We start from the raw sequence: 16837 nt of genomic DNA, 5'->3' as shown, positions 1-16837 counted from the left end.
GGCGCATCGTGAGAGGCGTGGGCTTGCTTTGCCACTAGGACTGTTAATTCAATGGCACTACCGTCCTTATGCTGTCGACACACACACACACAAGCAAGCGCGCACCCCACACCATAAGAGAATTAAAAAGTTAGCCAATTACTTTTAATATGCGGCGTCCAAACCCACTCCCCAATGGTGACGCCCTGTGGATAACAAATGCAGATCTCAAAAACCATGCCTTTGCTGGCTACATGCGGCAGAAGTGATTGCGGGAGCCGAATACCCACCATAGACACCAGGTTGGACACCCAGCATACGGCGTGTTTCGGTTCCGGCGTCCGCAATTGTTTTCACTACAATACCACCGTGTACATTACTACCAGGGGCTCTGGCTGGGCACTACTATACATGCTTTCGCTGCATGCAGCCAAAAAATGTCACAGTTTCGCCCTAAGGGCGAAGCAATTAATGCGATAGCAACACAGCAATGTCATACGAAGTAAGGTGAGCGGCTTTGGTAGCAATATGAATTGTAGTAAAACATGAGCTGATTAAGGTAAGCAGGTTGTGCTTCGGCGTAAGTAGGACCGACATGAAGAGAGACTCGATGACCACGAGAAGGCGCGTTGTGAAACGGTGGTGTTGATGAGAAGCGCTTCCGTGGGCAGCGCGTGCGAAGGGACACACCTGTAGCGCTGCAACTGCCGAGCCGGGCAGCATTGCGTGTGTAGCGTGCGTTGGAAAATGTGGCCAGACTATTACGAACTGAATGAACAAGCGTGGTGTGAGGCGCGCACAAACACGAAGATCACACATGAATGACAGACGACAACGACTGTCAAAACGCTGGCAGCAAGCATACGCCGCAGCGGGCGAAGGTACGTGCGGTCTATCGCTTCAACGGAAACTGAACTGCGAATGCACGGCGCTTAAAGGTCAGAGCCGTGTGGAGATAAGAGACGGTGCGAGCGAGCGACGAGCGCGGTTGTGGCAGAGAAGTGCGACCCCCCCCCCCCCCCCCCCCCGCTTCCTCCGCGCTGGCTTCCCGCTCCTTGCTTGCGCGTGGGGAGAGATAAGAGACTGCGGACGAGCGACGAGGCGCGGTTGTTGGCAGAGAAGTGCCCCCCCCCCCCCCCCTGCTCCCTCCGGCGCTGGCTTTCCGCTTCCTTGCTTGCGCGTGGTAGATTGAGTGCGTTCGCTCTCCGTGATAGCGCGCGTCCCCGCACGCTTCCTGTCGGGCATACGGCGCGCGGCGAAGATTTTATCTATAGGGAACCTCACGGCGACGGCGACGGCGACGACGACGGCGACGACCACGGCGACGACGACGGCGACGCCGACGGCAGAAATCCGGTGCAAGTGTCCATATAATTGCTATCGCAATAAAAAAAAACCCATGGCCTTTGAGATTTGCATTGGGTTGGACACCACCTAACCGGAGGCCAGGGTCTAAAAAGCCTTTCATTCGGCCGAAGTCATGTACGATGACTATCCAAACCGTGTCTCTTTCTTTCTTTTCTTGTGGCTGCCTGGCGAAAGAGGCCATATACACGACAAAAAGCTGAGTTTACTCGGACGTGATTAAAATCACTGGTGATTTCTCAACCACGGTGTTATCAACTGGGTCGACTCTGATCAACCACACATGAACATCATCATCATCAGCAGCAGCAGCAGCCTATTGACCCTTTTCGCGGCCATCCCGTGGGCGCTGCCTTGTTTGATCACGTGGTGACGCGTCCATTGCTTGCCTCAACTGCTCCGTTGCCTCCTTGTTTGCAATGGAAGTGTATGACGCCCGGCGCGGCTTAGAAAACATCTGTTTCGGGAGATATCGTAGACGGTGACTGGGTGGACAACACGAAGCTTTGGCCACAGCTTCAGAGAACATGTTAAAGCGCTTTTGGAGCTGATTTTTTGAGCTACGTCCAAACGGCTCGAGCAGCGTATGGTGCTTGCTCTAAAAGCGGGGCTAAATATGTATTTCAAGCTATCCAAACTTTCCACTCATAAATTGAATCCGGATTAGCGTGTTTTGCTCTTCGTTCTTTATTTGGCAAATATTTTGAAGCGGCGGCTTGTCAAGTTTCTGACTCAGTAAGGTTCCTTGGTGCGGTCACTATCTGATAATTTTCTGCCTAATCGCTCATGGGTGTGCTCAGTTCAGTTAGATTTGTTCTTGCTGCACACAAGGCTTGAAACGTAGCTGCTCTGTACATCGCAATACCTTGTGGGAAAATGTACTTTCTCTTGTGGGCCGTCACGAAACATTCAGCTTCGACCATTCGTGCGCTATCGGTGTAGTACCGTCACTTATTGTGCTTATACAGTGCGCATATATTCAAGTGGTCGCCCATTCAATTATTCTTGGCACTTTGGCGAAGGTGTAGGTGTAAGCGTTCTTGCAGGTTGGGGTAGATGTGAGTAGATACTGTGCGCGAAACCTACAAACACAGAAAGCGGCACTACTCCCGTTATCATTGTTTGGCGAGCGGTACTCACTCTTGCCGACGTACCAGGGCTGAAGCTCTTTCTTTGAAGGTTAGCAATACAACGCTGGCGGATGAGCAAATTTCTGTATCCTCGAGGAAAGCCGTACATCTCGAAGTGCCGGAAACACGTACGGACAGTTGCAGCAGCGGTCCGCGAACTTGGCGCAACAAATTCACTACATTCCTTAATATACCAGTCACTATATTTGCAGCTAGCCAACTGCTGCACATGTCTTCAATCATCATGATTCAAACCAGCATGAATGGAGCACAGTGCGTTAGCGAAAACTCAGTTGCATTTCCGACAGCTGATCGCACAGAAGTTAGGTAGAAGCGGTTTCGTATTCGTCCGCGGTCGCTGAGGAGACGTATGGCGCGCCGCCGTAAGCGCCATTCGTTTCTCTACAACAAACTGCTCCGCGAAAAGGGTCAATATTTATGTCCACTGCAGGACGAAGGCCTCTCCCTGCGATCTCCAATTACACCTGTCTTGCGCTAGCGTATTCCAACTTGCGCCTGCAATTTTCCTAACTTCATCATCCCACCTGGTTTTCTGCCGTCCTCCACTGCGCTTCCCTTCTCTTGGTATCCATTCTGTAACCCTAATAATGGTCCACCGGTTATCTAAAGCCCCTCCATACGCGTTTTCGCCGGCCAGCAGAAGCGGCGGTGGCGCGTGGATGGAGGGGCTTTAAGTAATTATCCATCCTACGCATTACATGGCCTGCCCAGCTCCATTTATTTCGCTTAATGTCAACTACAATATCGTTTATCCCCGTTTGTTCTCTGATCCACACCGCTCTCTTGTATCTTAACGTGAGGCCTAACATTTTCCGTTCCATCGCTCTTTGCGCGGTCCTTTACTTGTTCTCGAGCTTCTTTGGTAACCTCCAAGTTTCTGCCCCATATGTTAGCACTGGTAGAATGCAATGATTGTAGACTTTTCTTTTCAACGACAGTAGTAAGCTCCCAGTCAGGATTTGGCAATGCCTGCCGTATGCACTCCAACCCAATTTTATTCTTCTGTAAATTTCTTTCTCATTTCACATGAACATACACTTGGTCTCATTAGCCTAAGTGTGTGTGTGTACGCTCTACTGAGGTGGCGCGGCCTCAGCAGCCCCTTGACGAGGAAATCGAACATTCAGTTGATGCTAAGTAGGCTCGTGTAGCAGATAATTTACAACTAGCTGTACGCAGCAAAAAAAATGACATAGCCTACCGACAACAATTATCTGTGGCACTGCAAGCCTCTTTAGGACATAAGGGAGCCGTTCAGCAGAGTGGCGCAGTGGAAGCGTGCTGGGCCCATAACCCAGAGGTCCGTGGATCGAAACCACGCTCTGCTACATTTTTTTTTTTTTTCCAGTCAGCTTTTCTTTTTTTTTTGTGTTCTTATGTATATTTACAGGGGGAGCAATATGCTCGCCATTGTTGAGGTTCTCTTGTTCTACAAGTACCTAAATTCGAAAGTGAGCCACAGGCGCACAGATGCAGAAAGTTCTATCCTCCCTCCATTGTGAAGCTAGCAGCGTGATGCGATTGAGTGGTGTGCACAACAGCAGCGCGATCAGATATGTAAAAAATTAATTCCTTGCGTAATATGTTAACTATTCCTTTAGGAATAGCTAGCCCCCTGTTGTTGGCCAGTCCATACGGAATGCCCGTTGCACGTTTTCTTCTAGGCAGCCGACTGCATATGCACTTAAAGAAGCGCGTGAACTGAATTTTTCGCAAATAAAAATTTATTTCAAACGGCTCTTCGTGTCGTCAGTACTCTTAATGCCAAGTTAATTGTCACACTCGTTCTATGATTATAGCAGCTCGACATAGGGGTAATCTGGAGGCAACGGCTTAATCTCAATATCGGCCGCACCATAGGTGCGCTAAAACTCATGTGCGCGTATAAAGGTTAGGTTTAATTGTCACGTGACTTCCGCGCAGGAGGTTTGCTATATGGCACTCGGGCCGTATTAGATCTACCGTGACCTGCCATCTAAATAATAAATAAACTATTAAACTAAAAAAATTTTACCCTTACCGCCGCTTTGCTCTTCCTTAAATTTTGCAACAGGATTGCACTTCATGGTCCTAATTGTTCAATATAAGACTTGAATTGCTTGGTTTGCCAAGAAAGAAGATGCTAAGCTTTCTTCTGCACCCCTTACAGGGTGTGATGCCCAAAACATGGTGGTTATGATGCTACCTGGGGTAACACTTTGGGCATATTCAAATTCCCCCATGTCATCAAATTCGGTAGCGGTGGCATTCTGAGCCAATCAGAGGCTGCTCCAATTGACTCAAAATGTCACCATCACCAAATTCACCATTATCTCCGCGGTCGATCACTGTCGGCATCGGCGGTACGGCGAAGCATGACTTTCAAGTTTGGTTTCAATTATAATTGCTTGGGCATACGTTGTAGCCATCAGGAACTACAAACTGACAATAGGTGCTGCAGAATCACAAGCTGCTGCTCAATATTGCCGCTGTAGAGTATCACGAGCCAGCGCTGAGAAGGAAGTTGTGGCTGGGACGCGCGCTCGGCAAGAGGCGGGCGCTGAAGGAGAAGAGGTAGAGGCTGAGGAGCGCTCAGCTCCGTGTGACAGGCACGCGAACGCTGCTTCACTCACGGACGCGATTGCCTTTGGAAACGTGGGCGTTCTCCGAGACCTTATCCGCTATGTGGTGCGTGCACGTTGATCTTCAACGGCTCAGCTGCCCGCCTCAGCCCACGCTGGGTTCCATTTTTGCCCTCATGAGAAATGAAGCGCAGCAAGCGATCCAAGGTCCCGTTCCTCGCAGCAATGCGCCGCCTGTGACAGTACAGTTGCAGCGGCCGTCGTATGCGGAAGTTTTGGGGTGAGTCCCTCCCCGTCTTCGCTCCGACCCATTTCGTCCCCGCCACGTATTACGCCGCGTTATACGTCCCGCCGCTCCCATCAGTGCAACCCATCCAACGTATGGAGTATATCGGCGCCCGCTCGAAAGGAAATCTGACGTCTGGCGTATCCCGGAGAGAAGACCTCTGTGCTATCACTGTGGAGAAGCCGGTCACGTATACCGCCGCCTCGGACTGCAAGGTTTTGCCGCGGATTCACCAAGGCACAGATATGGCGAAATGTTTAATTAGGGCGATTGAAGAATACCTGAACCAGCAGAGTATGCCACTGTTCTCGCGGCGGCAGCCGCGCTCGCCGTCCCCCAGGCGATCTTCCCCAGCTCCTAGAAGGCCCCCAATGGCAACGCAGGGACGATCGCCAAGCCCTCGCCGGGAAAACTAAGAACAGCGACCTTCGGGGGCGAGGCCGCTGATAATCGCCCTTCCGAAGACCTCCCATCGACGCGAGCACGGTCTACTCAGCAAGATTCAATGACGACAGCAGCCGAACTAAAACGACAGACTCTCGCTAGATATACCTGTTGTGCTCGGCGGCCGCCACGTTAGTGTTATTGGACACGGGTGCCGACTACTCAATCTTGTGTAGAAAACTAGCGACGGACCTTAGAAAGGTTATCACGTCTTGGTCTGGAACGCAAATTCGTACTGCTGGCAGGCATATCGTAACACCGTTGGGCATGTGCACGGTCAGAGTACAAATTCCTGGGTCTACGTACATTCCAGCCAGCTGCCTTATACTCCGCAATTGTTCTCGGGACCTCATCTTGAGCGTCAACTTTCTGCGAGAGTATGTTGCCATTATAGACCTCCGGGAGCGCACAGCGACTTTTTCGACAGAAGGAGCAGCGAACAGCGGCGACAATTGCCGACGTAACGCGCTTCGGGTTTACGCCGACAGTAACTTTACAACCACGCGTAAGTGTCCTGGTAGCGGTCGTGTGCGATCTGCGTGACGGTGAAGCTGTTGCAGAGGGCAAACAAGAAAAACTTGAGTGCCAGCGGCAAAGAGTATCTACTGGTCGTACCTGCCGCCCTCCGTGATGACATTCTTCTAGCCTGCCATGATGAGCCCACGTCTGGACACTTGAGATTTTCACGTACTCTTGCAAGAGTACGCCAGACGTACTAGTGGCCCAGATTTTCTACCACTGCGAAGCGTTACATGCAAAGCTGCCGTGAGTGTCAACGCAGAAAATCGCCGTCTTTAAAGCCTGGGGGGGTTACTGCAACCCATCGCACCACCTAGCGCGCCGTTTGATCAAATCGGCATGGATCTTCTGGGACCCTTTCCCTCGTCAGCCAGCGGAAACAAGTGGATTATAGTCGCCACGGACTACTTAACACACTACGCCGAGACGAAAGCTGCACAACGTGCCACAGCCTACGAAGTTGCCCACTTCATCGATCATATAGTCCTCGGACATGATGCCCCATCACATATCACCGACAGAGGAACTGCCTTTACAGCCCAACTGATAGAGAACATATTCAAGCTGAGCTGCACAAAGCATTGAAAGGCGACTGCCTATCATCCGCAGACCAACGGACTGACGGAACGGCTAAACAAAACCATTCTGACATGCTGTCTATGTATGTAGACATCCAGCATAAAACACGGGATCAGGTCCTGCCGTATATTACATTTGCGTACAACACCGCCATTTAGGAAACCACACGATTCACACCGTTCCGTCTTGTCTACTGGGTGCGAGGTCTAGACCACAATAAACGCTATGCTCCCGCACGACACCGACGCATCACTTACTTCCGACGCCGAGCAAGTCACTCAACACACAGAGGAAGCTCGTCAATTCGCGCGCATACACATCACGAAGCAGCAGAGTGCAGACGCCCGAAGCTGCAACCTTCGACATCGGCAAGTTGAGTACAAGCCAGGTGACCAAGTCTGGGTGTGGACTCCAATCCGTCGCCAGGGGTTGTCTGAGAAGCTGCTCAGTAGATACTTTGGACCCTACAAAGTGATACGCCGCGTTAGTGAGTGAACTATGAGGTCATTCCCGACGATGCCGAGTCGTCGACAGCACTACTCAGAGATAGTGCATGTTGTTCGCCTCAAACCGTATTTCGCGCGTTACTGGCGGCGCCAACCCGTTCTCATATGACTTTCACACTTCCACTTTTTAGTTTAGTAAGCATCAGGTCGATGCTTTTCTTTTGGCGGGGGAATAATGCCGCTAAGTATCACGAGCCAGCGCTGAGGCAAAAGGCGGGCGCTGAAGGATAAGAGGTAGAGGCTGAGGGCGCCGGCTTGAGTTTTTGCACGCCATCTCATACAGCTGTCTGTCTCGCCGACGCCGGCTACATCTTCAATTGTCTTTTTCGTGACAATATTTTTTTTTTACTAATCCCGGCTGCCACGGCCGCATTTCGATGAAGGCGAAATGCAAAAACGCCTGTGTGCTTGTGTTGTAGTGCACGTTGAAGAATCCCAGGTGGTCAAAATTAATCCGGAGCCCTCCACTACGGCGTACCACATAATCAGAACTGGTTTTTGCACGTAAAACCCCAGAAAGAAGAAGATTTTTTACTGCCCACTATAGCAGAAATTCAGGCTAGGTGATTATTCGTGATCATCTAATAAAAGTGCGTAGAACAAGGAACGAACATATAAGAGACATACATAGCTGTGTCTGTCTCTTCCATATTTGTCCTTTGTTTTGTGCACTGTTATTAGATGATCTTGAATACCTGCCAAAATACCAGAGACACCAGGACGGCGACACTGACCGTCGAGCACCGAGAAGAGCAGACAGGAAGAAATGGCAATTATAGAATTTGTTTATTGTTCCTCTATAGCCCTCTTCCTTTATTTTTTGTACACTACAAGAGATGGCAGTCAATTCACACATGGCATTGCCCGAAGGGTTTCTTGCACACAGCAAGGCTCACTGCAGCACAAGGCATCCACACAACATACACGCTCAAAGGTGCCAACTATAAGATCACCACCGCTGCATACCACCACCAACTCCCCCTTGTTGTCCAATCACATCTCCTTGCAGAAGCTTCAAAACAATGAGGAAATTTTCTATAAGGATAAAGAAACATTTCGTTTATAGTGACCTGCAATTGGCTGTCACATATTCCTCAATTTACAATGAGGAACATGACAGCGGCAACAGCACGGTTGTAAGAATGGCACACACAGCATGACAAAAAAGCAGCAGCAGTAGCAACAAAGTCCGGTGCTTTATGTCACTTCAGATGGCAACTACATCAGAGCAGTCATGCAAAATGTCCGAGGCATTGTTGCATCAACATGCATGACGGAAAAATTAGATCTCGTTTGGTGCACACCCATTTCTGAAACAAACTATGGCGCATGTAAAATGTTCAGAGGCATTGTCGCCTCAACATGTGTGACAGAAAAATTACACAGCTCGTTTGGTGTACATTATTTATGAAACAAACTACAACCATAATTACACAGTGGACTTCTTTTGCCAATGAAGTGGATGGTCTCTTCAATAATGCTGTACCTTGTTAAGTCATTACTGGCACAAGATCAACTTGCACACAACGTAAATGGAACAAGCTTCACGTGAGTACAGATAAACTACCATTGCAAAACAAATTATCCTCCTCTAGGTGTCATGCAATTTTCTACCAGGCATTAAAGATTTATATGTAAGATACAAATAGAACTGGTGTGCTACTTTTTTTGTCTGCCTGGACAGCCTTGGCTTGAGTGCAAGGTACCCCAATGTGACAAGTGGCCTTGTCACCCAAATCGACATTACTGCTATTGCTACATGCTTTCAAGTACCATCTTTGGGTTTCACATTATGATGCATGCATACAACTCTCTTGCAGCCAGTTCAATTTGCCCGAATGATCGATGCAAGGAAGCAAATGTTCAATATTAAATAATCAAATTAAGGGTTCACAGCGATGTCAAGGAAATAGCACCCGGGCATTTCCACCTGCATAGTCATCACCACCCAACACAACACATCACCCACAAGGTATGGTGCCAATAAAATTGATACTCTCTCTGGAAAACAGAAAACAACAACAAAGATATACCAACAACCATTCACTCGTACAGAATCTTTCAGGCACAGCCCACAGAAACATCACAACTTCAACTCTGTTTACAAACCACCACGAAGAAAAAAAAAGTATATTTATATGTATATATATATAGGGTAGATTCAACAGTTAGGTTCATGCCCAAATTTTTCAGCTGCACACAATCTTGTAGTATTGCTTTCACAGACACCTTTCCGTTGGGCACATGTCGAGGTTAGGCTAAATTAGGCTATGTATACATATATAGTGTGTCATCTGGTACAAGCTGATTTGATAACCTACGCACAAACATACAAACCCTCTCCACATCAATCACAAGTTCGCACAATGCCGACAACACTGCCGAGGCCAAGCGCTCTAGCCGAACATTACTCGCACCAACCGACAAAGCGGCTCGGACACGGAGCAGCCACTGACGGAGACTGAAACGGTGAACGTCTTTAGCTAGTATAGATTATGACTATCAGAAAATATAAAGAAGTGTCATCAAATGACATTCTGAAATGTCAAATGTTGTCTTTGATGATGAAGATCCCCCCCCCCCCACCTAGAACACAAACATGGGAACATGTTTCCTAACAATACTACTCACTTCTCATTATATTTGCTTTCCACATTTGGCTAGCATAACACAACACCAGCATTTAAAGTGGTAGACCGTGGTAAGAAACAAGTTGAATCGGTGCCAGAGAGTCCTTGTAAAACACAGCCCCTGCCCAGCTTTGAAAAACTTGTGCCTCGTAGCTCAGGTGATCACGAAGAGCCCACATACTTCTCTCGTTGCTCAGTATGTGCACTTACAGAAACAACTCAACGAAAAACACACGCCTCCACACAAAAACAAAAAGCGCAGAAACCCAATGGCTAGGGTACCTGCAGCCACTGCTAGCTACGTAGATTCCCATCCTAGCAGGTAGAAAAAAACAAGCACTTGCGCCCTCTGGCCACCAATAAGGGAACCAACCCTCTTGCAGGTATGCCTACTTCTACCTTGGCCCTTTCATTGAGCCTTGTCTGGTGCGATTGCCGTAAGTGCCAACATTGCAGCAAAAAAATAATAGTAGAACTTGCGCTGCCTGTGACTCGGGGGCACAAATTTGCTCATTCAGCGTGTACACTGAGCACTGCTGTTTTAGCGCAATGCCACGAGAGCATGTCATCGCTCTGGTACTGCCAGTATTTCTATCACTAGTATCACTGACATTATTTTTTTTAATTTTATTTCATCATTCATCATTAGTACAGTATTGATGAACAGTTTCTACTACCTGTATTTAATGGTAATGGCCAGTTTCCATCACCATGCCTCTTCCTCCTTCAATGTGCAGGGTTACATGCTAGAAGGGGCAGTTTAAATTTCAGGCCCAATAGCACCCCCCCCCCTCCCTCCCCATTTTCCAAGCACGTTAACAAGCTACCTGCTTTACCAAACATGTTCCCTCCCATAACAGAGCTGAAGAGGAGGGGGGGGGGGGGTTGCATTGCACCTTTGTGCACATTGCTATGATGTTTAATACGAATAGGGACCACAAACCTAATTGGGAAAGCAAGACATAAGAGGAAAACTGCCAGGCACCGTGCCCCTGACCCTTGTACTACACGACTGACATCTCCCTGAACAGTTGATTCTGTACACTGAATTTGAATGCCAATAAACTTGTAGTACGGACATTTTGAACCACAGGGAACTTTCCTCCATAGCCTCAATCAATGGCAGGAATGACAGGCATGAACATGACAATTTTAGCCCTCAATGCACATGATGCTAGAAAGAAGAAAAAAGAAAGGGTTGCCCAAGACGTCATGAAATGGCATGACAATTTAGATTAGTCATTATTCAATTCTTATACTTCCACAAGAACCTCACTGGAAGTACCACATGGTAAGAGTCCAGGCCCCTTTATGTTAGACACAGATGTGCCATGTTGGATGGATGCAACTTTCTGGGTAGGCTTTTAGTTCAGCTACCATCCAAGCAGACTCCAGTCAGCAAGCCTTTCTGGCCTAGCCCGGTTTAGAAAACTACACTGATGCAGTTCAATTTGTCAATTTTTCTATCTCAATGCCCCTTCTTAAAAGGCTGCCGTACATTTCTCGGCAACTGAAGTGGTTCTCTTCAGTGCAAGTTTACTACAACGCAGTTCTACTCTACTACTAGGCATAGTCTCCAAGGCAACACTAAGAACCAGAGGCTCTACAATTCACTTTGGTTGCAATCTTGACACAGGCCGAGTTCTGGATTTAAACACGCCTTGACTAGCTGTCATTGCGAGCTCGCTGCGGTTCACAGCTGTTCTTGCTTTGCAGACTGTCCTTGGCCACACCGGCCTATAAAATTCGCCATCGCGATGGAGTGATGATTGTGGATCTTGAGGAGCTCTTACAACATTTTTGCATGCATAACGTGCACTCCGTATAATGAGAAAAAAAAAAGCAAGTACCCTATTTACTCGATTGTAACGCTAGTTTCATTTAACTCTTTTCTTTGCTTGATCTCTACCGCCGCATTACATTGGAATAATGGCTAAATTGACAATTTTGAAGCAAATATTCTAAATCCCGAGGCTTTTATCTTTATATTAGCAGCCTGTACCTTTACGTCTCAATCCAATCCACCGACAAGTCGACCGATGTCAAAATGTGATTTTTGTTCAAATCGATGCAGTTTTCACTGTACTTGCGACTGGTGTTTCGGTTACGGTGCTGGCAATACCCTCCGACCTTTCACACTTTGACTCTGTTTATTCGAGACGTTATGGCGACGCAGTGCGTTCAGTATAACGTCCGCTTTGAGAGAGGAGCCATTTCGATAACCGAGGAGCTAGGAAACTCTGCCTCAGCTTGGCGGCTCGATGTCAACAAGTCGACAATTTGCGGATGGCGGAACCAGCAGGATGTCCTCTTTAAATGCAAGGCCGGTAGGAAGGGCTCTGTAGACCTAGTGGTGGCCTGGTACAGCGACCGAACGGAAATGGTTGTGTGGTCTTTTAAGATGTTCTTAATCTCAAACGAGCTCGACGGCACGGATGATTATTTGATTTTCGGGCGCTCATCTTTAGAGATAGTTTCGCTTTCGCAAGACTTGGCTTGTCCCGGCACTGAACCCGTTGAAGTATATGGCCGATGTAGCGCGCTTGGCACAGCGTCAGAAACATTTGTCGGGGACGCTTTCGGTGCTGAGTCATGTGGAATTTCGTGGAAATGAAACCATCTCTGAAAGTGATCGCCCGAGAATGCCGCCCAAGGAAAGTTCCATCTCCTCCTCGGGCAATGACGAGGAGAAGTCGTTTACAAATTCCGATTCAATTAAGATAACTTTTTTCCCCCGTTCATCTCGCGTAATTTCGCAGGATTAGTTTTTTTTATTTCGCGTGACTGGAAAGCCGACCCTCGCATTACAATCAAGGGTCGTGTTATATTCGAGTAAATACGGTATACTAAGTGGAAACATGCGTCAAGTACAATGCGCTGCCGCAAAACTACACTGCACTTCAAGGGTTGCAGTGAGAGCAGCAATGACAGACCTAGGTTGCTTCAAAGAGTACCCCAAAACTGCACAGGCTATACAGTCGAACCTCAATATAATGAGTATGGATAGAATAAATTATCAGATATAATGAAGTCAATCGAAATGTTTCCCGCCAATATTGTCATGCAACAAATATGCTTACAACGAATGCCTACAACAAAGGTCTCTTCGTGTTCGATAACAGTTTGTTATAACGAGGTTGAACTGTATGTGCAGACTTTATTTCTTCTCCCTCTTTCAAGGATTGTAATAAAGGGGGTGCAAACTTATATGCAGCGGCGCGTTATACGCACAAGAAATACAGTAGGCAAAAGTACGACAAAGGACATGTCAGCCAAGGTTTAGATGTTTTAGCCTCATTTTAAGGTTTACTGTAGATCTTTATGCAGTGTGCGAGAGCCTCACCAAAACGAGAAGTTGCGGTGAAAAACAATGTGCTGAAACTCATTCAAGAAAATACATGGCACTGAATAGCATTAAAGTTAAAACAACGCTCAGTGGTCATGAATTTCAACAAATAAACGTTCGTGCTATATGGTCGAAAATTGCCTGCTATGAAACCAAGACTACCTCCACGGCGAAGATGACTTTAGGAAACCGACCGCCATGGCGTAACGCATATTAGACCCTTGCCCATTGCAAAAGCACAGATATACATCATAGCAATAAAAGAATACTAGCTATACTGAGCAAAAACATAAGACTAGTATAGATATGTTGCTTAGAATGCTACTTGGACACTATTAAGTGTCGCTGTTTTTAAACCCGATTAGTCACCTCATCTTCAATTTTTGCAATAGCAAACAATGCAAGAAGAGCACAGGTTGGACTTCATTCCTGGTGTAGCATTTAAATTTCCTGGCACAATCCAACCACAGAAAAGAACATGCTAGAGGCTGCATTTTGCAATGATTCTCTCCTCTTTCAATCCTATTATATTGTTTTTAGAACTGTCACATTTAATGGCTACAAGTGCACCCAGTAGCTGATCCCAACTGGAACAACCCACATTGTCATCATCGACGCGCCAATCACAATCAGGGCCAAGTGGTCTTTCTCTGCAAAAACAGCCTTGCTTGAAACTGCTGTGATGCACAGCCGATTGCAGTGAAAGAAGCCTGCAACAATGTGCACGTGCCAATTGCAATTGCATGAAGTGGCATACTTTAACAATCGCAACTTGCAATGACACATGCATACCAATCACGATTGTGCTATGCAGCTGATCCCAGCGTAATCAGTCTGCAACGTGTACATGCAAATTGCAGTCGCGTGGAATGGCTGATTCCAGCAAAAGCATCCTGAAACGGCCTGTACATGTCAATCATGATTTTTGTGAATGGCTGATCCCCGTAAAAACAGCATTAGTGGTTGCAGCGAGCAAGTGACAAAGGAACAAAAGCAATGGATTGGGAACCGAATCATTACAAATCTGACACTTGGGAAACAACCAGCAGGAAACAGCATTACATAAAACCTGCTTCAAGAGAAGAAAAAAAAAAGAATCACGTGCAATCCACATTATCATGACTGCTCCTGCCACACAGCTCCACATGGCCAAGAATGAAACGGCACATTTTCACAAGCACCATCACATTTCAAAACTGCATGTGCCTCTCATTTATCTTATGGCACACAAACTTACTTACTCAAACCCGATGCTCAAAACCGTCGCACCCACATTCACGAATTGTTTCATTCAAGGCAAGCACGCCATCAGCCGTAGCAAAGGCTAGCCCCTCCGCAGGCTCATCTTTTTGGAACGTTTATTCACAACGCCCACGAACACACAAGCTAGCAGACGTCCACGCCATTCTAAATTGGCAAACAGGAAGCATAGTTTATTGAGGTAGGAAGCCCAGGAAGCTCGATGATACCTTTACTACAGGAGCATAGCAAGAAATAGATTCGTCGTGCTGTGCACCACTGTACATCTTCGTAGCCCACTGTGCAAAGCTTGAACTGTAGCTAGAAACTGCTACTACATGCACTAAAGAATTGCGACCAGCATGGCAAACACTAGAAGTACTTCAGTATGTACTGTGGCAGACAAATCACATGCACTTAATAGGATATAATTACATGTAAATATGCAGAATAACTTGGAGTGTTATTCACATTGCTACATGTCTGGTTGCCAAGAGTGGCGTGGCTCTGATACTGAAAGATATAAATTATGCCGACAGCTTGCCAAGTAAAAAGAGCAGTACTGAATGCATCCTAATTAGCCCTAACCTATTCACATTTCATTTGTTCACAATATAACATGCCGCATCAATAACGTGCTCGTTGTCATGCTCACTGAAAAGTGCAGAGTGTACCACATTCCAAAACATGCCCGAGTTCGACAACATTTTACATCGCAGCAAGCACGTCAGCCACGTAGAGTGCCGTTACGAGATGCTCTGAAAAGCAGACGTATAAAACATTACAGCTTTTCAGACGCGAGACTAAATTCTCGGGAGGATGAGAAGCAATTTGACCAGATAAATAAAGCTCCCTGGAATTTGAGGAGTAAAACGAAGCAATCGCTGTTCACCCCACGAGGAGAGAGACGGACGTTGTGGGCTCGGAGACGTGGTGAATAGAGACTGTGCTGTAGAAACAGAGCGGTCGGCTTCTACCACATTTGTTCAAAGCCCTCGATTCCGCAGAAGTATTGCCCAGATAAATAAAGCTCTAATAAAGATAATAAAGTCTGGCAAACCAAATGAGACCAAAGCATAGATAGTATTTCAAGTGAAACGTCAATTCATGGCCGAGTCGGCCGACTTTCACCATCAACAGGTGTGCTACTCATTAGGCTGAACAACCGCACATGCACGCTTAAAACGTACCATGGCAAAGGTGAGCAGCACAGTGATGTAGCATTTATGCCCAACAGTGAGAGTTACCGACGTGAGCCCCGTATCACAGCTCCAGAGTGTGCAATCTATTTCACTACCCCTCGACACTGTTGGAATGCCACCGATCTCACCTACACCAGACTACAACTGGTTGCAGCATGCATGTAACAAGAGGTGTCCTCAAACATAGAGATGGAGAGCTCACATCAACAAATCCGCTTCATTTGCTCAGCAGCCTTCACAAGAGAGAAAAGCCACCATTGCATACTTAGGTGCCTTAACTTCTACATTACACATTCATCTTGCGCACATAAATGGAACAATACCAGACTGGCAAAGGCTTTGAATCTCATCCATGTTAGCCCGTGGGTGCTCTTAGCAAACTGCCCTCTCTGCATCGCAACTGAAGAAACATTCACTCAAAGTGATAATTTTTGGCCAGCTGGCGTATACTTCGAGAGCGAAATAAAGAAGAGAGCTTTCTGACGGGACAAGAGGCAGGCAGACATGTACGTTCCCTACTTCTTGTTCAGTCAAAACGCCCCACTTTCCCACTTTCTTTGGTTACCTAATTGCTTACTGTAAGACTGCCACTGATAGAGAGGGAACAACGTAAAGAAAGAGGAAAAAAAAAAGGCTGCTCCACACAACGAATGCATGGATGTGTTGGCTTGGCATGCCACGAAATGAGATCACGGTTGCTTGCATTGCCGTAAAGTTCCCGGTGCTAGCACGTGTGGTACCACCTAGCTGAGGCAGCCCCAGTGCCGCTGCCTGCCGTGTCCAAGCTCGAGCTGCTTGGACCCGGCATGGGGTTGTTGTCGGAGGACGCTGATGGTGAAGACGACGAGGCAGTCGAGTTCGTGCCACTGTTGGACTGCTCTTGCTCCGTAAAGAACCCGGGACCACGCAGCATCGTCTGCGTCCCTGTTGTCTGTGTCTGCGGCAGCACTGTCTGCGAGGCAGTCGACAGCACCTGTGAGGGGAGGTGAAGGTGACATTAGGGAGTTTTAGGTAGTGTGCACCCAAACTT

The 16837-nt window shown here is 47.4% G+C and overlaps 1 non-coding gene and 1 pseudogene across 1 annotated transcript; one reads left to right on the top strand and one right to left on the bottom strand.

Annotated features, from left to right (window-relative positions):
• Positions 1 to 3751: 3751 nt before the first annotated feature.
• Trnam-cau (transfer RNA methionine (anticodon CAU)) lies at positions 3752 to 3823 on the top strand. Its single transcript has one exon. It is a non-coding gene; the product is annotated as a tRNA-Met (tRNA).
• Positions 3824 to 8159: 4336 nt separating this feature from the next.
• Positions 8160 to 16837, bottom strand: part of LOC119440051 (uncharacterized) — a 132365-nt pseudogene continuing 123687 nt past the window's right edge.

This window comes from Dermacentor silvarum, chromosome 2, assembly GCF_013339745.2.
Source record: "Dermacentor silvarum isolate Dsil-2018 chromosome 2, BIME_Dsil_1.4, whole genome shotgun sequence".
NCBI lineage: Eukaryota > Metazoa > Arthropoda > Arachnida > Ixodida > Ixodidae > Dermacentor > Dermacentor silvarum.
The sequence above is the reverse complement of the archived record's forward strand: the minus strand, read 5'-3'. Positions and strand labels throughout refer to the sequence as shown.